General features: G+C 39.2%; 1 protein-coding gene across 1 annotated transcript in view; it reads right to left on the reverse strand.

Annotated features, from left to right (window-relative positions):
• The window catches only part of SEMA6D (semaphorin 6D), a 643,846-nt gene that overhangs the window by 165,545 nt on the left and 455,579 nt on the right, over window positions 1-22,722 (reverse strand). Inside the window, exon 4 of the mRNA XM_027554088.1 lies at window positions 14,527-14,558. The gene's annotated coding sequence lies outside the window, so the exon portion shown is untranslated. The remainder of the gene's footprint in view (window positions 1-14,526; window positions 14,559-22,722) is intronic.

Genomic DNA, 22,722 nt, shown 5'->3' on the forward strand with positions numbered 1-22,722 from the left:
CCTGCCCTGGCTGCCCTGAAAGGTGGCTGCTTTACCTCAGTTTAATCCACAATGCAGCCTTTCTGAAAACAAAACTTTTTGACTGTTGATTTCTCAACTTCCACCTTATTGGGTCTTATTGGATGAAATTTTCTTCCTCAGAAACTTTTTAATGTTTTTCCTAGCATTCTAGGACTATGACTTTTGCAACAACCTATGTGTCTCAACTATCTGTAAACACTGTTCTATTATAAAATTTAGTTTCTATATTGTGTCCCAGTTTTCCTTTATCTAATATATGCTCATTACAGAAAATCCAGACTATGCAGGAAAAATATACTTTAAAAATGTCCTGTAATTATATCAGCCTTAATGATAAGTAGTGGGCTTCCCTGATAGCTCAGTTGGTAAAGAATCTGCCTGCAATGCAGGAGGCCTGGGTTTGATCCTTGGGTTGAAAAGATCCCCTGGAGAAGGGAAAGGCTACCCACTCGTTATTCTGGCCTAGAGAATTCCATGGACTGTACCTTCCATGGGGTCGCAGAGTCAGATGCAACTGAGTGACTTTCTCTTTCACTTTTCAATGATAAGCAGGTCGGTATTTCATGCATAACCATGCACGCACATACACACACACACACGTTCATTATATTGTATATAAAGTTATGCAATCTGGTTCTTCACTCCGTGTTGTAGTTTAAATATTTTCCCACATCATTAAAAACTTATTCAAAACAATTTAACACATATAATTCTGTCATGAAATATATCATTGCCATAGTTGAATCATTCTTTTACTGTTACATATTTAGGATCTAAAAAATGCACGCTTGCAGCTGAAACCCAGAAGAATGCAAAGAACTGTGGGATTTCAAATTCTGAAGCAGATTTTTGGACTCCTGTGTGTGTGTGTGTGTGTGTGTGGTGGGGTAAGGTTGGTGTTGATAGGTAATCAATTATGTGCGACTTTGACACAGGTACCTTAGCTATTGTTCTCATTATAGTGGGCTTTCATATTCTTTCACTCAGGTACCGCATACATAAGGAATGACGACAGGACCTCTGTCATCTGTGTGCCATTTGCTGTATAAAGACATATGTTCTGAATACATCTAGCTGTTTAAAAATCTTTTTAGCTACTCTATAACATAAAGTCATGCCTTAAATAACTAAATCCACTTTGAAGTGAGCTATTTGAGTATCTATTTCCTTTCCCCATCCTGCTTTCTTTAATTCTGCATCTTACATTGGAAATAATCATAGCAGGCATTTCTATAGTTTATTAACTATATTCTTTAGCAGTAGAAAAATAAGTAAGTGCTAAAAAAATTTCCTTTTTAATATTTCAGCACTGAGTATTGCTATTAAGAGTTTGAAAGAAAAATTGTACCAAGGATAAATTACTATACTATGGATAAGATAATAAATCTAGGAAGGAAGCATATTATGAAAATTCTTCAAAAGAGTGAAAAACTATAAATGTACATTGTGGAAGGGATATAGTTTGAGCCTCAGCCTTTTACTCCCCACTGTGAAAGTTCAGACATGTCTATAAATCTTTATCGCACTGGTAGTGAAGACACAAGAAAAATTAGTTCCTATGGAACCCAGTGTTTTTCTTGCAGGTGGGGGAATGTGGCTAAAGGTGAACCCACTGTTGGAATGGCCGCTGAACTTCTATGGCGGCCCAGTAGAAGTCCAGTAGGGGTAGGTCGGCAGTGACACTAAATATTTTCCTGGGAAGAACCCATCGCAATGAAGGAGAGACTCAGTTGCGATGCTCGTACTCATGTAAAAGTCCTGGGTATTGGTGAGGAGCAGAAGGCTACCCACAGCATGATGCCTCTCATTCCAATCGGTCTCTGACCCAGAATCCTGGAAACATGGCTGGGTCCTGGGAAAAGTGAGGACTGGAAACTAAAATGGAAAGAATATAAGCCAGCTCACTGGGGTTCAAGCCCCACTTCCTTGGGACCTTTCTTAACTATAGAAGAAATCCAGTCTTCTTACTCAACTGTAGGCTATGGGACAATCTGGATATTTTCAAAGCAGCCACCAGGATATATGACCAGGTTTGATGGCTCAACAGTAAAGAATCCACCTGTGATGTAGGAGATGCAGGTTCAATCCCAGGGATGGGAAGATCCCCTGGGGGAGGAAATGGCAACCCACTCCAGTATTCTTGCCTGGAGAATCCCATGGACAGAGGAGCCTGGTGGGCTACCGTCCATGGGGTCGCAAGAGTTGGACACGATTTAGTGACTAAACCACCACAGATAAGGCAGAAGAAAGACAAGGCTGTTAGGCAGAACCAGCATATGTACAATGTCTAGTGGGTACTGTAAAAGGCAGTGGGGTGAGCAGCGGTAGTGGGAGGTGGTATCATCCCTGGTGGAGCTTCAAGTAAATACAAGTGGTGTGAAAGCTGCTCCTAAGCACACATAAGGCACCACCTGGGAATCCCAGGGGAAATTAGGAGGCTGGAGTTTCTAACATACCAGGGTTCCTGCATGAACAGGGAGGGGGCAGAGCAGGTTACAACAGGGGACAGGTTAATGGGGTTATAGGTGTTAAGATTTAGTTAAGTCTTATGATTTATGTATCACAGACATATGCTATTTTAGGGCAGAAAAACTTCAATTTTAAATAAGTTTTAGAAGCAGTGAACTTCAAAGACCTCCTTTGGGGTCAATTAAGACCTGCATATGTACCTTCAAATATTTAAGAGAATCTTTCCTCAATGGAGGGGCAGCTATGCTAACGTGAACTTAAATAGGAAGAGATTGATAAAATGGCCTCTGAAAAAAGCTTCTGTGTTTTGTTTTTAAACTGGTGAATGCACATTCATACTTTATATCAAGCTCTGTATACATAGGGATATGATGGTAGCAATAAACTAGTGAATTATGCCCTAAAATGTATCTCAACATGTTTTTCCTTTTGGAGTATGGTATATATGGGCTTCCCTGGTGGCTCAGGTGGTGAAGAATCCTCCTACAATGCAGGAGACACGGGTTCGAACCCTGGGTTGGGAAGATCCCCTGCAGGAGGAAATGGCAATCCATTCCAGTATTCTTGCCTGGAGAATTCCATGGACAGAGGAGCCTGGTGGGCTACAGTCCATGGGGTTGCAAAGAGCTGGACAGGACCTGAATGACTAACACTTTCCCTTTAAAACTTAGTTGTATATACTACCTTTCCCTTCCCCATGCCTTTTATTTCATTTATTTAAAGTTTTATTTATTAAGCTCTACATGATGGACTGTACAGATACCATAGATGTATTAGAAACAGTCATTAATCTTATGGGTACTGCATGCTTCTCTGTGTTACACAATCCAAACCAGCAAGCAGCTAGTGTGGGTATGTCAAGTCCGTCACTGGTGAAAATTCACAATACAGTTTTAGACTACTGTGTTTAGTGTCTATGTGCTTTTCCTTACTATAGAAGAACACATCAAATCCTTAACCGCTCACCTAATTTACTTTTGAAAGTGTGAACCACAATAAACTATATGAGCGCATACTGAAAAAAGCAGAATGCTTTGTAATAATTCTAGGAGTAAATGTGTGTATCACTGTTTTCATCAATTTATAGTTTTTTCTTTAGGAAATATTTGAGCTCACCATGGATTTCAAAGGGAAAATATTCAACATACAAATGTTCACTTAGTTGTACCAGATACACATGCAGTGCTGAAAGTATGGTTAAAATATATATATATATATATATATATATATATATATATATATGTCAGGTAAGTGAAATATTGATCCTTGCAAGACACATTTTGCTGAATGTGGATCCAGAAAAAAAATCTTATATAAGAGTTATACATATCTACTTTGTAAATAATACACTTTTATAGGTAATAATAATATATATGTGCATATCCAAACACAGGAGGTTATTTATAGGATCTTGACACATTGCTATTTCACTATGGGAAAATAAATTATAAAGAGAATAATGGAGGAAAAAAACAGAAAAGTGGCCTTCTTCCTTCTAGACAATAGACGGTAACTTTTCAATTTTAATGGAAATCTAGCAAACCATGTATTGTAGAACTGTTTTCTCTTTTCAGAAGAGACAAGGAGGAAGTTCATATTCTATTGCTAAAATCTACAGATAAAATTCCTCTACAAGTAAAATCAACCATAATATATATATTAATATATAATTAGTCTAGTTCTTGGTAATTATCAGGTTATTTAGGTTAATCTAGGAAAGGTAATTGTTAATGATAAAGCACAAGGAAGAGAAGTTTATAAATCAATAATCTATGGATTAAAGACTTTGACATCTTTCTAAATCACCTAAATAAGTAAATTGCCATAATGCACCTTTAAGGAAATGGCTAAGAATACAAGTCTACTCCCATTTGGCATGCAAATGAGCCGTTCCATAATAATATTGTCTTGACTGCAAAAGGAACAGAATCTTTGTTTACATGTAAGCTGGAAGCTCTTAAATAATAATCTTGAGAACTGCAAGTATACTACTGCACTTTCTGAGGCCAAATTATGATCTCAGTTATATCAGAGACAGTACAAAGAGTCCTGAAAAGGGATAAGAAAGGGACAAAGAGAAGAGACAGGAAAACAAAGTGGCCAGAGAAATGCTTGGCAGAAGGCTAGCACAAGCCTCATCTCTCCCCCAGGCTTTCTGCCTGTCTGTGTTCACTGTTCATCCAGCACCAGCTTCTCTCTCCTCAAAGAAATGCCAGCGAACCCCTGCCAGTGCTTCATCAATACCAAACATGTCAAGATAAACAGACTATAAGGCCATATTGCGTGATTCTCCAAAGAAACTGCTTCTCATAAGAACAAGATTTTTCATTTGCAAGATTTACAAAATCAGGAGCTACATCATAATTAAGTCTGCACTGTTCAATGAATTTTTTTTTAAAACACATTGGCACTTTCCTCTTGAAACCAATAATGCTCTACTTCTTGACATGCATGTTCGTTTGTTTTGAATAAGATAAAGAGATATTTACTTACGGTAATAGAGGAAAAATATACCAACTGCTTGGTATACTTAGTATGTAGAGAGGGGCAAAGATTCAGGGGTTCTCTGCTGCCATCTGTTGCGGCCAATACCTTGCTCTGCATCCTTAGGGCAGTGTCTTAACTTTTCTGGGCCTCAGTTTCTACAGCTTTAAATGGAGAGAGTAGGATATGTACAAGGCTGTTTGTTAGTTTGATGATCTGTGATCCATCAACACCAGTCAATTCCAAAATGTCATGCCAGAGATACCATTTGGAGGGTCTGTTAGAGTAAAAGATGACTGACCAGAGGGATCATATATGATTTACTATACTTTTAGAAAAAGAAATATAAGCTATTATTCTCCCCAAATCAACTAAACATATTCTAAGAACCCTGTTATCATCTGATACAATCCTTATCACTTGATTTAAGCATTTTCTTTGAACTTTCTTGGAAGGGCATACATTTTACTGTTGGTCATCTCCCCTGACTCTTAGATTTTAGAGACGGGAAACCTGAGGTCATGGCATAACTCAAGAGCAAGAATAAGACCAGAGCCCAGATCTCATAGTTTGTGCCTAGTCATTTTCCATTGCCAAATGTTTGAGTTGGACACATGGCTGATGGTTAGGCCTTGACAATCCCACTGAGGATCAGGAACAGACTTATTTCAACAGCTTACATGTCAAGAGCCACCAACAGGTTAGCAAAATAAAGGGATACTATACCATCATCTCGGAGAAGGCAATGGCACCCCACTCCAGTGCTCCTGCCTGGAAAATCCCATGGACAGAGGAGCCTGGTGGGCTGCAGTCCATGGGGTCGCTGAGGGTCGGACACGACTGAGCGACTTCACTTTCACTTTTCACTTTCATGCATTGGAGAAGGAAATGGCAACCCACTCCAGTGTTCTTGCCTGGAGAATCCCAGGGACAGGGGAGCCTGGTGGGCTGCCGTCTACGGAGTCGCACAGAGTCGGATACGACTGAAGCGACTTAGCAGCAGCAGCAGCAGCATACCATCATCTAACTAAAAAATAACATTCTTGATTGTATTCAAACCACAACCAAGGGGACACTAGATTTTCCTGACCCATCTGTAGCTGAAGAAAGAAAAATTGCAGCAGATGTGGGGTTCGTCTCCTACATGGCCTCTGAGGCCCTATTTCTTTGTACCCATGCCCTTATGTAGTTCCCTGCACCTTGTATCAGAGATGGTATGTGGGGCCAATAGGAAAGAGTAGAAATGAAGTTATGTTACTTCTGAAGCTAGGTCATAAAAGGTATTTGGTTTTTGTCCTTGGTTCCTGGCAGAAAGCTTCTAAAACCCTTAGAATTTCCTGAATGATAAGGGAGATTGATATGACTCTTGGCAGATCCTAGAGAGCTTCAGGAGTGGGGCCTGGATATCAGAAAGAACAAGCCTTCATTAGAAGTTTAGAACTTTCAGCCCCATGCACAACCTCCAGGAGAAAGGGGATGGAGAGCAGGTTAATTACTAATGATTAAGTTAATTAATCATGCCTACTAAATGAAGTCTCCACAAAAACCCATCAACAATGGGGTTCATGTGTATATCAACATGTTTCAAGGGAGGTGTGTCTGGAAAGGGCATGGATTTTCCATACCCTACCATCCTCTCCCAGAAGATATTTTCCTAATGCGCCTTTTCTATTTGGTTATTCCTGAGTTGGATCCTTTATAATAAAATAGTAATTGTAAGTAAAACACCTTCCTGAGTTCTATGAGTCATTCCAGCAAACTCCTGCATTTATAGTTGAATGGGCAGAAATATGGGTAGCTTGATGTCTGAAGTGGAGACAGTCTTGTGGGACTGAGCCCTAAAACTATGAAATTTCCACTAACTCCAGGAGTTGGTGTCAGAATTGCATTGAGGTTTTGGATATACAGTTGGATGGTATGAGAAAAAGTAACTCTCAGGCTTCTTGCTTGCTTTCTTTCTCTCTCTCAGATCTCTCACTCTGGGGAAAGTCAGCTGCAAAGTCTTGAGGACACTCAAGTAATCTGCGGAGAGTCTGAATGATGAGGGGCTGAGGCCTCCCGCCAACCATGTCAATGAGCCGTTGTGGAAGCGAATGTGGGACTAACACCTTGATTGCAGCCTCATGAGATCTTGAGCTAAGCCACTTCTAGACTCCAGCCCCTCAGAAACTGTATGAGATAAGAAACGCTTGTGGTTGTAAGTTGCTAATTTCAGGGTGATTTGTTACACAGCACTAGATGACTATTACAGCACATGATTCCTTGTATCTATTCCATTTTAAGACACGGTCATAAAACCCACCAAAGGTGGATCCTAGAGTTTAAAAAACAGAAAGAAGTCAAAAAATTACACTCCAATTTTCAAATACAATATATGATCTGTTTAATGTATACCATTTATTAGCAGAAATCACAAATACTTACACTAGCTAACTCACCATCACCTAGTTTCAAGTTTCAGTGGCTCTCCTAGACTATTTTCTTCTATTGTTTTCACTGAAATTATTAGCATCCTATTTAGTTATCTTTAAACAAGCAGTGGAAAGGATATCTACCTGTACTTCTAAGAAATTAAGTATATCAAGGCTTTCTAGGCTCTTTTTTTCCCCTCAATGCTTAATTTATACCATCTAGAACCCAGAATAGGTTCTAGAATTATTCTAGACTATTTATACAAGTAACATTATTTAATAACAATTATATGTTGAGCAGTTCTTTATGTGAAGTTTTAGTGCATAAACTCAGATGTGTAAAAAATCTGATTTCAATTTTTAAAAAATCAAGTTAATTTGGTCCCTGATATCTATTTATCACACAGATAAGAAATCTAACTCAGTCTTGAGGCTTCCTCCTCTCCATCTCCCAGCATCTGCCCAAGTTCTTACTCATTACCAAAGCATCAGGGAGGGTCTCTGGCCTTCAGTTTCTACCCTGGCCCTTTATATGATTATTTTGATACTGCAGCATGTTTTCTTCTAGCCCAACCTGGGCTATACGCTTGCAGCAGTGGGAGGAAAACTTAGGAGAGGAAAAACACTACATAGTCCCTCAACAAAGCATCCCATGGCAGGGAGTCAGAGAACAAATTAAATGAAAGAAAAGAAACAAGCAACAAGGTGCTGCCAGCCTCAGGTTTCTGAAATACTCAACAGGAAACAGAAAACGCAAAAACAACATACTAAGGGATAAAAGCAATTATTGTTAAGAAGTACCACTTAAATTGCAAGAGCTGGGGGACCCCACAGAAGAAAATTACGGGAATACAGTGCGTTCAATAATAGTAAATATATGCATACACAATCCTTCATATATCTATGCAAATTTATACATTATGAATAACTTTTCCACATTTGTTTGAAGTACTCTTTACAATGAAGTTAGTAGGAGACAAGTTAACAACTTCATTTTACAGATGAGGAAACTGCCTCAGGTAGTTTTGTTGACTTGCTCAGTATCACAGGGCTAATTAGGAGTGGAATATGAAACGGAGCTCCCCTTCTACCAAGGCCGTTCTCTGCCTCCTCTTCCACTTCTGGGTGAACTGGTTCCCTGAAAGAGGTTAAGTTCTAAAGCAGGATTGGAAGCATTTACATGGACAGAGAGAAGAGGTTTCTGAGTGTGACAAGGAGTTTGGGGAGCAGTGAGAGAATTTGAAAAATATATGAGAAGGACGTAATTAAGGCCAAGTTCCAGATGCAGAAGAGAAAAGCCAGGGCGTGGAAAAGTGAAAGAATGCTGAGTGGTGTTTAAGGGAGCTGTTGATATGAGACAGCAAAATTTCCCCTCCACCCCTTGACTTAGAAGATTACCTCCTTCATCTCTTCATACATAAATAGTCACCAAGAAAATAGTCACCAGTATCTCCAGCTAGTAGAACATTACCCAATCTAGGCATATACAATCGTTCTTTGGCCCTTTCTAAATCTTAGACACAGTTAGTCACATCATTCTCATTTCCTGTTCTCTAAGTCCTATATCCAAGGCTCAGTCATACCAGGGAGATATTGCCAGTTTACATCCAGACCACTGCAATCAAGTGCATATCGCAATAAGGTGAGTCACATGGATTTTGCTTTCCCAGTGATATAAAAGGCGTGTTTATACCGAGATTGTTGGATGGCATCACTGACTCAATGGACATGAGTTTGAGTGAACTCTGGGAGTTGGTGATGGACAGGGAAGCCTGGCGTGCTGCATCCATGGGGTCGCAAAGAGTCAGACACGACTGAGCGACTGAACTGAACTGATACTATACTGTAGTGTCTCAAGTGTGCAATAGTATTATGCCTAAAAAATGTACATACCTTCACTAAAGGTACTTTATTGGTAAAATTTTCTATCATCTGAGCCTTCAGCAAGTCAATCTTTTTACTAGTTGAAAGTCTGACCTCAAAGTTAATGGCTGCTGACTGATCAGGGTGGTGGTTGCTGAAGGCTGGGGTGGCTGCAGCAATTTTTAAAATTAAAACAATGAAGTCTGTAGCATCAGTTGAATCTTCCTTTTATTAACAATTTCTCTGCAGCAAGCAATGCTTTCTGATAGCATTTTACCCACTGTAGAACTTCTTCCAAAATTGGAGTCAATCCTCTCAAACCCTGTCAGTGTTTTATCAACTAAGTTAATGTAATCCTCTTAAGTCCTTTGTTGGCATTTCAACAGTCTTCAAAGAATCTTCACTAGAGATTGATTCTATCTCAAGAAACCACTTTATTTTTTCATCCATAAGAAGCAAATCTTCATCTGTTAGAGTTTTATCATGAGATTGTAATTCACTTACAGCTTCAGGCTCCACTTTGAATGCTAGTTCTCTTGATGTTTCCACCACATCTGTAGATACTTCCTTCATTGAAGTCTTGAATTCCTTAAAGTCGTCCATGCAGACTGGAGTCAATTTCTTCCAAACTCCTGTTAAGGTGGATATTTTGACCTCTTGTCATGAATCACACTTGTCCTTAATGTCATCTAGAATAGTGAATCCTTTCCAGAAAGTTTTCAATTTACTTTGACCAGATTTATCAGAGGAATCACTATCTCTGGCAGTCATAGCCTTACAAAATGTATTTTTTAAAGAATAAGACTTGAAAGTCAAAATTACTCTGATTCATAGGCTATAGAATGTATGTTGTGTAGGCAGGCATGAGAACAGCATAAATCTCATTATACATCTCCATTAGAGCTCTTGGGTGACTGGGTACATTGTCAATGAGGAGTGATATTTTGAAAGAAATCTTTTCTGTTGGTCAGTAGTCTCAACAGTGAGCCTAAAATAGGAAAGCATGTTGTAAACAAATGTAGTTTTACCTAGACTTTGTTCCATTTACAGAGCATAGGCAGAGCAAATTTAGCATAATTCTTAAGGGCCGGAGGGTTTTCGGGATGGTAAATGAGCACTGAATTCACTTGATTTAAGTGAATTTAACTTAAATTCACTAATTGCATTAGCCCTTAACAAGAGAGTTAGGGGCTAACACAGCTAGTGATTTTGAAGCTTTGAAGCCAAACACTGACTTTTCCTCTCTAGCTATGAAAGTCCCAGAGGGCATTTTCTTTTGATATAAGGATGCTCCATCTACACTGAAATTTAGTTGCTTAGTGTAACCACCTTCATTAATGATCTTAGCTAGATTTTCTGGATAACTTGCTATAGCTTGTGCATCAACCCTTGCACTTGAACGTCATGGAGATGGTGTCTTTTCTTAAACCTCATGATCCTAGCTTCAAACTTTTCTTCTGGAGCTTCTTTATCTCTCTCAGTCATCATAGAGTTTAAGAGAGTTAGGGCCTTGCTCTAGATTAGGCTTCAGCTTAAGGGAATGTTGTGGCTAGTTTGATGTCCTACCTAAACCATTAAAACTTTCTCCATATCAGCAATGAGGCCATTTCACTTTCTTTTCATTCACTGGAGTAGCACTTTCAATTTCCTTCAAGAACTTTTCCTTTGTGTTAATAACTGGGCTAACTGTTTGGCATAAGTGGTCTCACTTAGGGCCTGACTCTGTTTTTGACATGTTTTGCTTATTCAGTTCAGTTCAGTCACTCAGTCGTGTCTGACTCTTTGTGACCCCATGAATCGCAGCACGCCAGGCTTCCCTGTCCATCACCAACTCCCAGAGTTCACTCAGACTCACTTCCATCGAGTCAGTGATGCCATCCAGCCATCTCATCCTCTGGCGTCCCCTTCTCCTCTTGCCCCCAATCCCTCCCAGCATCAGAGTCTTTTCCAATGAGTCAACTCTTTGCACGAGGTGGCCAAAGTACTGGAGTTTCAGCTTTAGCATCATTCCTTCCAAAGAAATCCCAGGGCTGATCTCCTTCAGAATGGACTGGTTGGATCTCCTTGCAGTCCAAGGGACTCTCAAGAGTCTTCTCCAACACCACAGTTCAAAAGCATCAATTCTTCGTTGCTCAGCCTTCTTCACAGTCCAACTCTCACATCCATACATGACCACAGGAAAAACCATAGCCTTGACTAGACGGACCTTTGTTGGCAAAGTAATGTCTCTGCTTTTCAATATGCTATCTAGGTTGGTCATAACTTTCCTTCCAAGGAGTAAGCGTCTTTTAATTTCATGGCTGCAGTCACCATCTGCAGTGATTTTGGAGCCCAGAAAAATAAAGTCTGACACTGTTTCCCCATCTATTTCCCATGAAGTGATGGGACCTGATGCCATGATCTTCGTTTTCTGAATGTTGAGCTTTAAGCCAACTTTTTCACTCTCCACTTTCACTTTCATCAAGAGGCTTTTGAGTTCCTCTTCACTTTCTGCCATAAGGGTGGTGTCATCTGCATATCTGAGGTTATTGATATTTCTCCCGGCAATCTTGATTCCAGCTTGTGTTTCTTCCAGTCCAGCGTTTCTCATGATGTACTCTGCATGTAAGTTAAATAAGCAGGGTGACAATATACAGCATTGATGTACTCCTTTTTCTATTTGGAACCAGTCTGTTGTTCCATGTCCAGTTCTAACTGTTACTTCCTGACGCTTAATCATTTCTAGCTTTTGTTTTAAAGTGAAACTTTTCCTTTCACTTGAACACTAAGAGGTCATTGTAAGGTTATTAATTGGCCCGATTTTAGCATATATTCCTAAAAGAAGGAGCCCCAAGGAGAGACAGGAAGACTGGGATCAGCTGGTCAGTGGGGCAGTCAGCATACACACAAGATTTATTGATTAAGTTTGCTGCTTAATGGGTGGAGTTCTTAGAGCCACAAAACAATTTCAATAATAACATTCAAAATCGCTGATCACAGATCACCATAACAAATACAATAATAATGAAAAAGTTTAAAATACTGTGAGAATTACCAAAATGTGACACAGAGATATGAAGTGAGCAAATGCTGTTTGGAAAAATTGCAGTGATAAGACTTTTCAGATGTAGGGTTGCCATAAACCTTCAATTTGTAACAACAACAACAACAACAACAAAAGTAGTATCTGCAAAGTACTATGAAACCAGGTAAGCCTGTATTCTGGCCTAGACCACATAGACAGGTGAAGTCTTTAAGACATGCACCATCGTCGCCTGCCATTATGCCTCTGTAATTCTTACTAGTACACCATATCACCACTACACTGAGCCTACATAAACCAGTGCAAAAGCTTCCAAGGAGGCATTATTCAAGCCAACTTCCTTCCACACCAGGCAAAGACAGGAAATGGTGCGTTGTATCTTTAAATGGAAGAAAACAGAAGATCTCTGAAGGAATAATGGGATGGAGGGCCAATTTAGAATGAGATGCCAGATGGGTACCATGGACCATTATGATAATGCTTTGTTAACCTTTTCATAAAGATCTTACGAGGCTAAAGCTCTGATGTTGAGGCTCTACACTGATTTGTGTATTTAGCAATGAGAAATCTACCTGATTTGTGTATTTAGCAATGAGAAATTAAACGTTAAATGGAAAAAAAAAAAAAAAAAACCTCTACCAATATTCAATCTATCCCCACTAACCCCCTCTCTCAACATTGCTGTCTATTTTCATAAGCAACTGTGTTTTGCGAATAAAAGTTTTCAAAATCCTCAATCACACCCACATCCCCAAACCTGGCCTTAGTTGGAAAGCTTTGCAGCTCTGACTCAGTAGAGCTGGTTATCCTCTTTAATTGGATTGATGGCGACAATTGTAATTACCTTAGATGAGATTGCCTGTAATGTAATTATGTTTCCTTCATCAGTGTGAGCTGGACTTGTGGAATACACACAGAAGATGCCTCCAATTACTGAGAGGTTAAGGAGTGCATCATATCGCCTCACAAATCATGTTTGTTACTGTATAGGATTTTAAAAATTACATGTGAAACTGAAGGAATTATTCCTGTAAAGCAGGTTTTCTGACCCAAAAATATCCCTACATAGACCTATAGTATATAGTGAGATGGCTATATTTTGGAGCTCTGTTTTTATTTAAATAAAAAAAATCTTAGTAGAGAGTACCAATGGAAAATCTGTTTTTTCTTGTTTAGTTACTGCTTACAGGTTATTAACAGTGATCGAATCTAAAAAAAAAAAAAAAAAAATTTTTTTAAAGCATACAATATGCAGTAAAGTTTAACTTGATTTTTCTCTATGGTTTAAAACTTACCATTTCTGAAAATAATATAATAAATAACAGGAGATAAATTTAAAATAGTCCTTATGAAATAACCATAATTAATACCTAGGAAGCCAGCTGCTTTGCTACAATGATGTCTCTTTCTATTTTCCAATTAACACATGGAGAACTTAAAATTTTTCAATTGAAAGCCCATCCTTGAAACAGGACAAGTCTGCCAAACGTACTACAAACACATGTCATTTAGGAGAAATGACACGTAGTGGAAATCCACCCCAATCTTATTAGCGTTAGCACTGCTCTCATTTGAAATAGAGCTGCTTACGGGTTTTTTTCTTCCCAAGCATATGAAACACAGAACTTGGAAATGTGCCCTTTTGAAAAACTTATTCCTATATTCACAAACAAGATGGTGCACATCAAATGCATCCTGATTTTCTAATGAAATAAAAAAAGGGTTCCTATTGTGTTCTTTAACAAGATTAATGCATCCTCAACTGCTAGTTTTGACAGATACTCCTGGAAAGTTGAACAACTTGGTCAATGCTGTTCTGCTGGACCTGGACCGGAAGGCCTCACCAAATGAAGAGCTGGGGCCATGCTCAGGGGAGCTCTGCTTTTCAGTTCTTCCCAGTAGGATCCAGGATTGAAGCAGGCTCTACCACAGCTGCTCACAAAGAAACGTTCCATCCTTGAACATCAGAGACCAAGACAAAGAATCTGCTGCCTCATAAAAGGGCTAACCAAACAAGAAAAAGTATCTCCTCTCTCTTGACCTCTCTCTCTCTGTGGTCTACTCCTTAGTCCAGCCATCGAGCCATTTTCGTAGGATGCTTTCATCACTAACACCACCAATAAAAGCCTAATTCCGGGCACTATTTGAATGTCACACTCATGACTATGAGACACCGCCGAGTAAAAATATATTCAAAGCCAATAAAATTATGCTTGGTTCTTCCAACAAATTAGAGAAAAATATAATGCTGTTTACCTTGGAGAAGGTTGGTTTGTACAGCCAAAAACCTGAAAAAAGAAAAGAGAAACGGATTAATTCCCTATTACTTCTAACCTTGCCACCATGATACTACATTGAACATATCTGTGGTATGCCTATTAATTTAGTATATCTATATGTCATTTTTCTCTTGCTGGAAGTAATAGAAAGGTTTAAGCTAAGCTGGAGTCTAACCTAAATCCATTTTTTCTATTTAATTCCACTATAAAGTCTGGAATAAGTTAAGATGAGGAAAAGCACCCACCAACACACTTGAGGGAAAAACTATGGCAGGCTACACAGGGTAGTTTAAAACTTTTCTTTTTTTTTAAGCTTTTAGCCATTTGAGGACTTCTGGTCTGCTATATCTTATTTTATCTTGTTCCAGAGATGAGAAAAAATTTCCTTTGTGCTGAGACATCCTGTTTCATGAAATTCAAAATTGTATGTCATTTTTCTTCATGAACTGCTCTAATTTAACAGTTAGCCTAGAAGAAAATGCAGTACCAACAGGTTCAGACACATAATACCCTAAACCTGAAAATAACAAGTTGGAAGCATCACAGGCTACACAGTAAATCAATTATTTTTCCGTCAATTCTATAAGCCTAAGAGTCTGAAAAGTAAAGGAAGGTATTTTTGAACAGCACTATTCAAAAGCTGTTGCTGAGTTAGATGTTCAGTTAAGCTGAACACCACATCTTGTTTTCAGTTTGCTCTGCAGAATGTAAACATTTTACATTTTAAATGTGTGTATCTTAGAACTTTTAGGCTAGAAAGACTCAATTAAAAGTAACACCACTATCACCAAGTTATGTTAAAGTTAATCAATACTCCAGGATTTGAAAAAAGTTTCCCCAAATGTCACACAACTCCCTGGGACCTGGGAGTTTTCCTTTCCTTAAGGTATGAAACCGTTTCTCCTCATGGTGTTGTATCATTAAAAAAAAGTGTTTAGCAGACTGGTACCAAATCAATCAAAAGGTTAGCATTCTTTTTATTTTGGTGTCCTTTCTTAATGGGCAAAAATTGATTGATTAGTTCACCTAGAACATTCTTAGCCTTAGGGCAGAAACAGCACTTTGTACACAATAGTGGACTGGATTTAAACAAGAAAAAGAAAATCAACATTCAAGAATACAGTGAACTTCAAAAATGGAAGAAAATAAATGCTCAGGAGCTCAGCGATTAAAGAATGTGCCTGCAACTCAGGAGACGCAGGAGATGCTGGTTTGATCCCTGAGTCAGGAAGATCCCCTGGAGAAGGAAATGGCAACTCACTCCAGTATTCTTGCCTGGGAAATCCCATGGACAGAGGAACCTGGAGGGCTATAATCCGTGGGGTTGTGAAGAGTCAGACAAGACTGAGCAACTAAACACACACACATAAAGCCTGAAAGCATACTGAAATTCCCATATATTTAAAATCTCACATTTCAGTTGTATTGAATTGTTAAGTGTATACTTCTGCTTTATCTTAGTTGGAAATGTATTTATAAGATGACATGTAAGTTTATCTGGATAGTTTAACTATCAGCTTAGTTTCTCTAAACTACATATATTTTTGAGGAAAAAAAAATTAAGGTACTTCCCCAATAAATCCACAATTTCTACTACTTCTGTCCACCCCTAGTTCCATATTGACTTCAAAACTACGTTCAGGAAGAGGCTTCCTTAAGTGGAAAGTTTGCTGATCTTTCAGAAAAAGCAGGGCTTCCCTGGTAGCTCAGCAGTAAAAAAATCTGCCTGCAATGCAGGAGATGCAGATTTTATCCCTGGGTTGGGAAGATCCCCTGGAGGAGGGCATGGCAACCTTCTCCAGTATTCTTGCCTGGGAAGTCCCATGGATAGAGGAGCCTGGCAGGCTACAGTCCATGGGGTCAGAAGAGTTGGACACGACTTAGCGACTAAGCAACAGTGACAGAAAAGGCAGGGGGTGAAAGACAGAAGCAAGTAGCTCCTTGTCACTGGCCGTGATAAAGGCAGAACTACCAGAACCTAGTAATAAGAATCCTCTTTCACTCTGACCCTGTTCTATTATTTATTGTTTGGGCAGCTGGAAGTACCAGGCCCCCAGCACAATAATTTATACTGTAGGGGAAGTGGTTTTTAAATTTGAGTGTGCATGGGAGTCCCTAAGGGGAACTTATTAAAAATGCAGATTCCTGAGCTCTAGCTCAGCTCTACTAAATCTGAATCTCTAAAGGGTTAGTGCCTGGGAATGTTTATTTTCAATAATTTTCTGGGTGACTTTGATCGAATGGTCATTTTGAGAAACACAGACTTAGGAAGACAGGAAAAGTGGCATCAGTCTGTACCAAGTGCCAGGTCTCAGATGGGTAGGTCTGTTATATTGATATCCCATCTCAGAATACATTCAATATTTAAGTTTGAAAAACAGTTACAGAACATAAGTAGAGTATGTTCTTTACTTGCAAATGTTTTTCCTTTTCCTTTACGATTTCCAAATAGATAACTGACCTGCCTTTAGCATTATATTGTTTTGGTAACGTATAAATCACTGAAAAATGAGAAAGTTTAAGTAAGACAACTCTAATTAAAGTGGGCCTTACTTATCGTTTATCCGCAAGTAAGTCACAGAATCCTTGAAATTTATAGCTGGATGGACTTCAGAAAAAACAAAAAAACAGTCCAATCATTTCATTTTTCCAAGCGAAGAAGCTTCCATGCAGAGAGAATAACTAACTGGGATTATTTTATAAATGGGGGTGATCCAAAAGATTAATGGAAAATTTTAGCTGTGATCTTGAATAATTTCCATGTATCTGCTTAATGTTTACCCTTTCTCAGTTCAGATGGGAATATCCACAAAAAGAACTATGTTAGTAAATACAATTAATCATAATCAGTCATGTACTGTCTTGGATTTGCCCAGAACCAAAATACTGAAATGGACACATGGCATGCTGCTGGTTCTAATTTTCTAACAATTCATTAAATAGTTCATGCTTTGCTTGTGACAGCACAAACCTTTCAACCTCCTACTATAATTGATGTTATGAAAGGCACCAAAGTGTCCAAATACGTGTCATGAGGTCTGGAGTGTGATGGCCATTTCCAACAACCATAGGGTCTGCATAAATTATAATAAGCATATTATTATCATTTTCTTTGTAACAGCCTCAGAACTTTCTTTATCTATAAACACTGGTTTTGGAATAGACGATATCTAAGAATCTAACAGTATGATACAATTAAGCCAAAACAAAAGGATAGATATAAAGATGCCAAGTTTTAATTTAAAACAGAAAAACATTTGAGAAATGATTATCTCTCCCACCACCATCATTTTACTGAAAAGGAAAATTTTAACCTCAAAGCATAAGAAATACATAATTTTAAAGCAAAGATAACCTTTAACCTAAAAAAATCAACTTAGTAAAGCACTACATTTTCCTTACGTTCTCCATATTGCTATAGATTCATAATAATTATCACGGACCCAGTGCCAATCAATGAGCTATACTTTGGGAGCCACTGCTGTAAAGTTCTTTGACAAAGAACTTAGAGTCAGCATTTTCCTGGGTTTATCTTACACAACATTCATCCCCTGAGATGCTTCTAAATAAAAGATTTCCTGGTTTTAGAGCAAAAAGGTGTGGTGGTGCTGGTACTTTACAGTATAACCCCTTTCAGAGATTCTTAGTGAATAATGTATGTTCAGAGTTCTTTTGAAATAAAGAAAATGTTACCTTTATTTCCTCTCGCATTTAAAAAAATGATATCATTTACCCCAGGAAATATTTTTTTTTGCATATAGCACCTATTCACATTCTACAAAACTAGTATACTGAATATCACACTCTCAGAGTAGTCTATCATTTTCCTGAAATCAACTCCACATCCTGACCTGCCAATATACCTAATAGGACCACCCTTCTCCTACTGCCCAGTGGTAACTTTGGAGGAAGGTTTGACCTACAGTCAAGAAGTATTAGTTAAGTGAACTGGAAGTGAGCCTAAGACTTCAGGCAGCAGGCTACCAGGTGAGTTGAGAATAAAGCCCTGTGGGGACGAAGACTTGGTGTTCATGAGGGAGATGGTATCCTCCCATGCCCATCAGAGGAACTCATGTATCTTAGGCCCTCTTTCTTCCTGATTACTTCAGAAGGTTCAGCTGTATGTAGTTCAGTTCAGTTGCTCAGTCGTGTCCGACTCTTTGCGACCCCATGAATCGCAGCACGCCAGGCCTCCCTGTCCATGACCAACTCCAGGAGTTCACTCAGACTCATGTCCATCGACTCAGTGATGCCATCCAGCCATCTCATCCTCTGTCATCCCCTTCTCCTCCTGCCCCCAATCCCTCCCAGCATCAGAGTCTTTTCCAATGAGTCAACTCTTTGCATGAGGTGGCCAAAGTACTGGAGTTTCAGCTTTAGCATCATTCCTTCCAAAGAAATCCCAGGGCTGATCTCCTTCAGAATGGACCGGTTGGATCTCCTTGCAGTCCAAGGGACTCTCAAGAGTCTTCTCCAACACCATAGTTCAAAAGCATCAATTCTTTGGCGCTCAGCTTTCTTTACAGTCCAACTCTCACATCCATACATGACCACAGGAAAAACCATAGCCATGACTAGACAAACCTTTGTTGGCAAAGTAATGTCTCTGCTTTTGAATATGCTATCTAGGTTGGTCATAACTTTCCTTCCAAGGAGTAAGCGTCTTTTAATTTCATGGCTGCAGTCACCATCTGCAGTGATTTTGGAGCCCAAAAAAGTAAAGTCTGACACTGTTTCCACTGTTTCCCCATCTATTTCCCGTGAAGTGATGGGACCAGATGCCATGATCTTCATTTTCTGAATGTTGAGCTTTAAGCCAACTTTTTCACTCTCCACTTTCACTTTCATCAAGAGGCTTTTGAGTTCCTCTTCACTTTCTGCCATAAGGGTGGTGTCATCTGCATATCTGAGGTTATTGAGATTTCTCCTGGCAATCTTGATTTCAGCTTGTGCTTTTTCCAGCCCAGCGTTTCTCATGATGTACTCTGCATAGAAGTTAAATAAGCAGGGTGACAATACACAGCCTTGATGTACTCCTTTTCCTATTTGGAACCAGTCTGTGTAAGGATACCAAAATAACAGTGACATAAACAAGGTAATGTTAATTTTTCTCTCATATACATAATCACCTACATAGTCTTGAGCAGTGGTTCTCAAAGTGCAGCTCCAGGGGAGCAGTGTCAGCGTCACTGGGACACTGTTAGAAATGCAAATTCTTTTCATTGTTTTCTTTCTTTAAATTTTTTTTAAATTTTATTTTATTTTTAAACTTTACATAATTGTATTAGTTTTGCCAAATATCAAAATGAATCCGCCACAGGTATACATGTGTTCCCCATCCTGAACCCTCCTCCCTCCTCCCTCCCCATACCATCCCTCTGGGTCGTCCCAGCGCACTAGCCCCAAGCATCCAGTATTGTGCATCGAACCTGGACTGGCATCTCGTTTCATACATGATATTTTACATGTTTCAATGCCATTCTCCCAAATCTTTCCACCCTCTCCCTCTCCCTCTCCCATAGAGTCCGTAAGACTGTTCTATACATCAGTGTCTCTTTTGCTGTCTCGTACACAGGGTTATTGTTACCATCTTTCTAAATTCCATATATATGTGTTAGTATACTGTATTGGTGTTTTTCTTTCTGGCTTACTTCACTCTGTATAATAGGCTCCAGTTTCATCCACCTCATTAGAACTGATGCAAATGTTTTCTTTTTAATGGCTGAGTAATACTCCATTGTGTATATGTACCATAGCTTTCTTATCCATTCATCTGCTGATGGACATCTAGGTTGCTTCCATGTCTTGGAGGAAACCAGAAGGGAAAGAGACACGTGTACCCCAATGTTCATCTTTCTTTAAATTTTTAATTGGAGTATAATTGATTAAAAATGCTGTGTTAGGTTCTGCTGTACAGCAAAGTGAATCAGTTATACATAAGCATATATGCACTCTTTTTTTTTTAATCAATAGATTCTTTTCCCATATAGGTCACTACAGATTACTGACTAGAGTTTCCTGTGCTATACAGTAGGTCATTATTAGTTTATTTATTTTTAAATAGCATATTGTGTGTATGTCAATTCCAGGCTTCTCTGATGGCTCAGCAGTAAAGAGCCTGTCTGCCAATGCAGGAGACATAAGAGACCTGGGTTCAATCCCTGAGTTGGCAAGATCCCCTGGAGGAGGAAATGGCAACCCACTCCAGTATTCTTGCTGGGAAATCCCTTGGACAGAGAAGACTGGCTTCTTGAAGTCCATGGGGGTCACAAAAGAGTTGGATATGACTTAGCAACTAACACTTGAGTTCTTCAGCCATTGGCCTGGTTCAGACACTCCAGCAACTCCACCTGGATGGCTGTGATGGCTGTCTTCTAATGGCCTCTGACACGTCCACAGATGCTCTTCAACTTGGTTCATCCCACCTAACTAGGAGGCTATCTTCCTTAGAATGTAATTTGTTGTCTCCTTCTTACTAGACTATCATTGGATTCCCCACTGGCAAAACCCGAACTCTGCAAGGAAGGTCACAGAGTCTTCCCACTTCTGGCACTTCTCTTTCTTCTTCATTATCCCTCACCCCCTCATCTGGACACCTAGACCCCAGCTGCAGTAAATATTGTTTCCAGAACCTACCACACCACTTTCCCCTCCACGGTTTTACACATGCTATTTCCCTTTTTGGAATGTCTGTGTTGATGTTCCTCTACACACACACATTCATGCACTCATACACACTCATACACTCACACACATGTGCTCAGACACAGTCTTTTTAAACTGATAAACACATGCTTATTTTTCACGATCTCTATGCACCAGTTCTTCAGGGCCTTTCTCCACCCCCCATGCTTGGTTACTTACTTCTTTGTGTTCTCATTGTAGCTATTCCTACTTATTCTAGAATACTTAGCACACTGTATTTTAATTTTTTGCGTACAAATCTGCCTCCCAGATTTGATGGGGAGTTTCCTGGAAGCAGGTACTGCTACTTATTCAGTAAACATTAAATGTCCACTGTGTGCCTGGAAGTTTATATCCTGAGGACTAGGGCCTACCACAGTGTCAGTGTCTGATGGGTACCCAATAAGGACAAAGCATGAATGCAAGAATGTTTTCTGTAAACTCTCTCAAGGATGCAATGATTATAATATACCTGTGGGTGTTCTTGAGAAACATACATAGAAGCGTATTAGTAATATTAAATCTGCTAAACTCAGAAGTGAGAAAATATTTTCAGAATAAGTATTGGCCTTTAAATAGCAGAAGAAGGGAATTCTCTGGTGGTCAAATGGTTACAGCTCCATGTTTCCAGTGCAGGGGGCACAGGTTTGATCCCTCGTTGGGGAGCTAAGATCCCACAGGCATCCAAGTGTGGCCAAAAAAAAAATTAAACATTTAAAAATAATAAAGAGCAAAAGAAGAAGAAGGAGGGAAATGAGAAAAAAACCTGGGATCAGGGCAAAAGATGTGAAGTTTCTATGCTCAAAGCAAGGAATGTATTTGTACCTGGGAACATAGGGGAAAACAAGTCCTGTAACAGTGATTTCAGCTCTACAGAGAAGCAAATATTATCCTTCCAGTTTGTAAGGTGCAATGGCACTTGTCCCTTGTGCTGAGCAGGAGACGGTGAATTACGTTGTCTGTGCACAGATGAATTTAAATTCCCACAGGCACAGGTGACTATGATGCCACTTCACCCTGAAATCTGCCCTTTCAATTTCTTGAAAGAAGGGAGAATATCCTGATGTGTGAAGCTTTTCTTCTGGTTATTAAAAAAATAAAAGTCTGTCCAGGCAATTGTCCAAGCCCAAGAGCTTAAATGAAAATGTTTATTTTGAGAATTCTTCATGTAATTCCCTGTTTGGATTGAAGGTAGAGACCTTTTCTTGCCTAATCATGGGACAGAGAGTAATAAATGCTTCTAAAATTCCAGACCAAGTTGGAATCAAGGACACTTAGCAGAGACAAGTGGTACTGTTGTGGCTCCCAGGCAGAGGCAAAAAGGGCAAGCCAATCTTTTTACGGTCTGTCCTGTGCCAAGATCTAGCTTTGTTTATTCGATCAGTGAATCCATTCTGGAAGGTTATGTTCATTATGGTACTTTGTCACTAATTGGATAAAGGAAATAATCAATGTGATTGCCAATACTGTTACTTTTTGGAATGAACCA

Source organism: Bos indicus x Bos taurus, chromosome 10, assembly GCF_003369695.1.
Source record: "Bos indicus x Bos taurus breed Angus x Brahman F1 hybrid chromosome 10, Bos_hybrid_MaternalHap_v2.0, whole genome shotgun sequence".
NCBI lineage: Eukaryota > Metazoa > Chordata > Mammalia > Artiodactyla > Bovidae > Bos > Bos indicus x Bos taurus.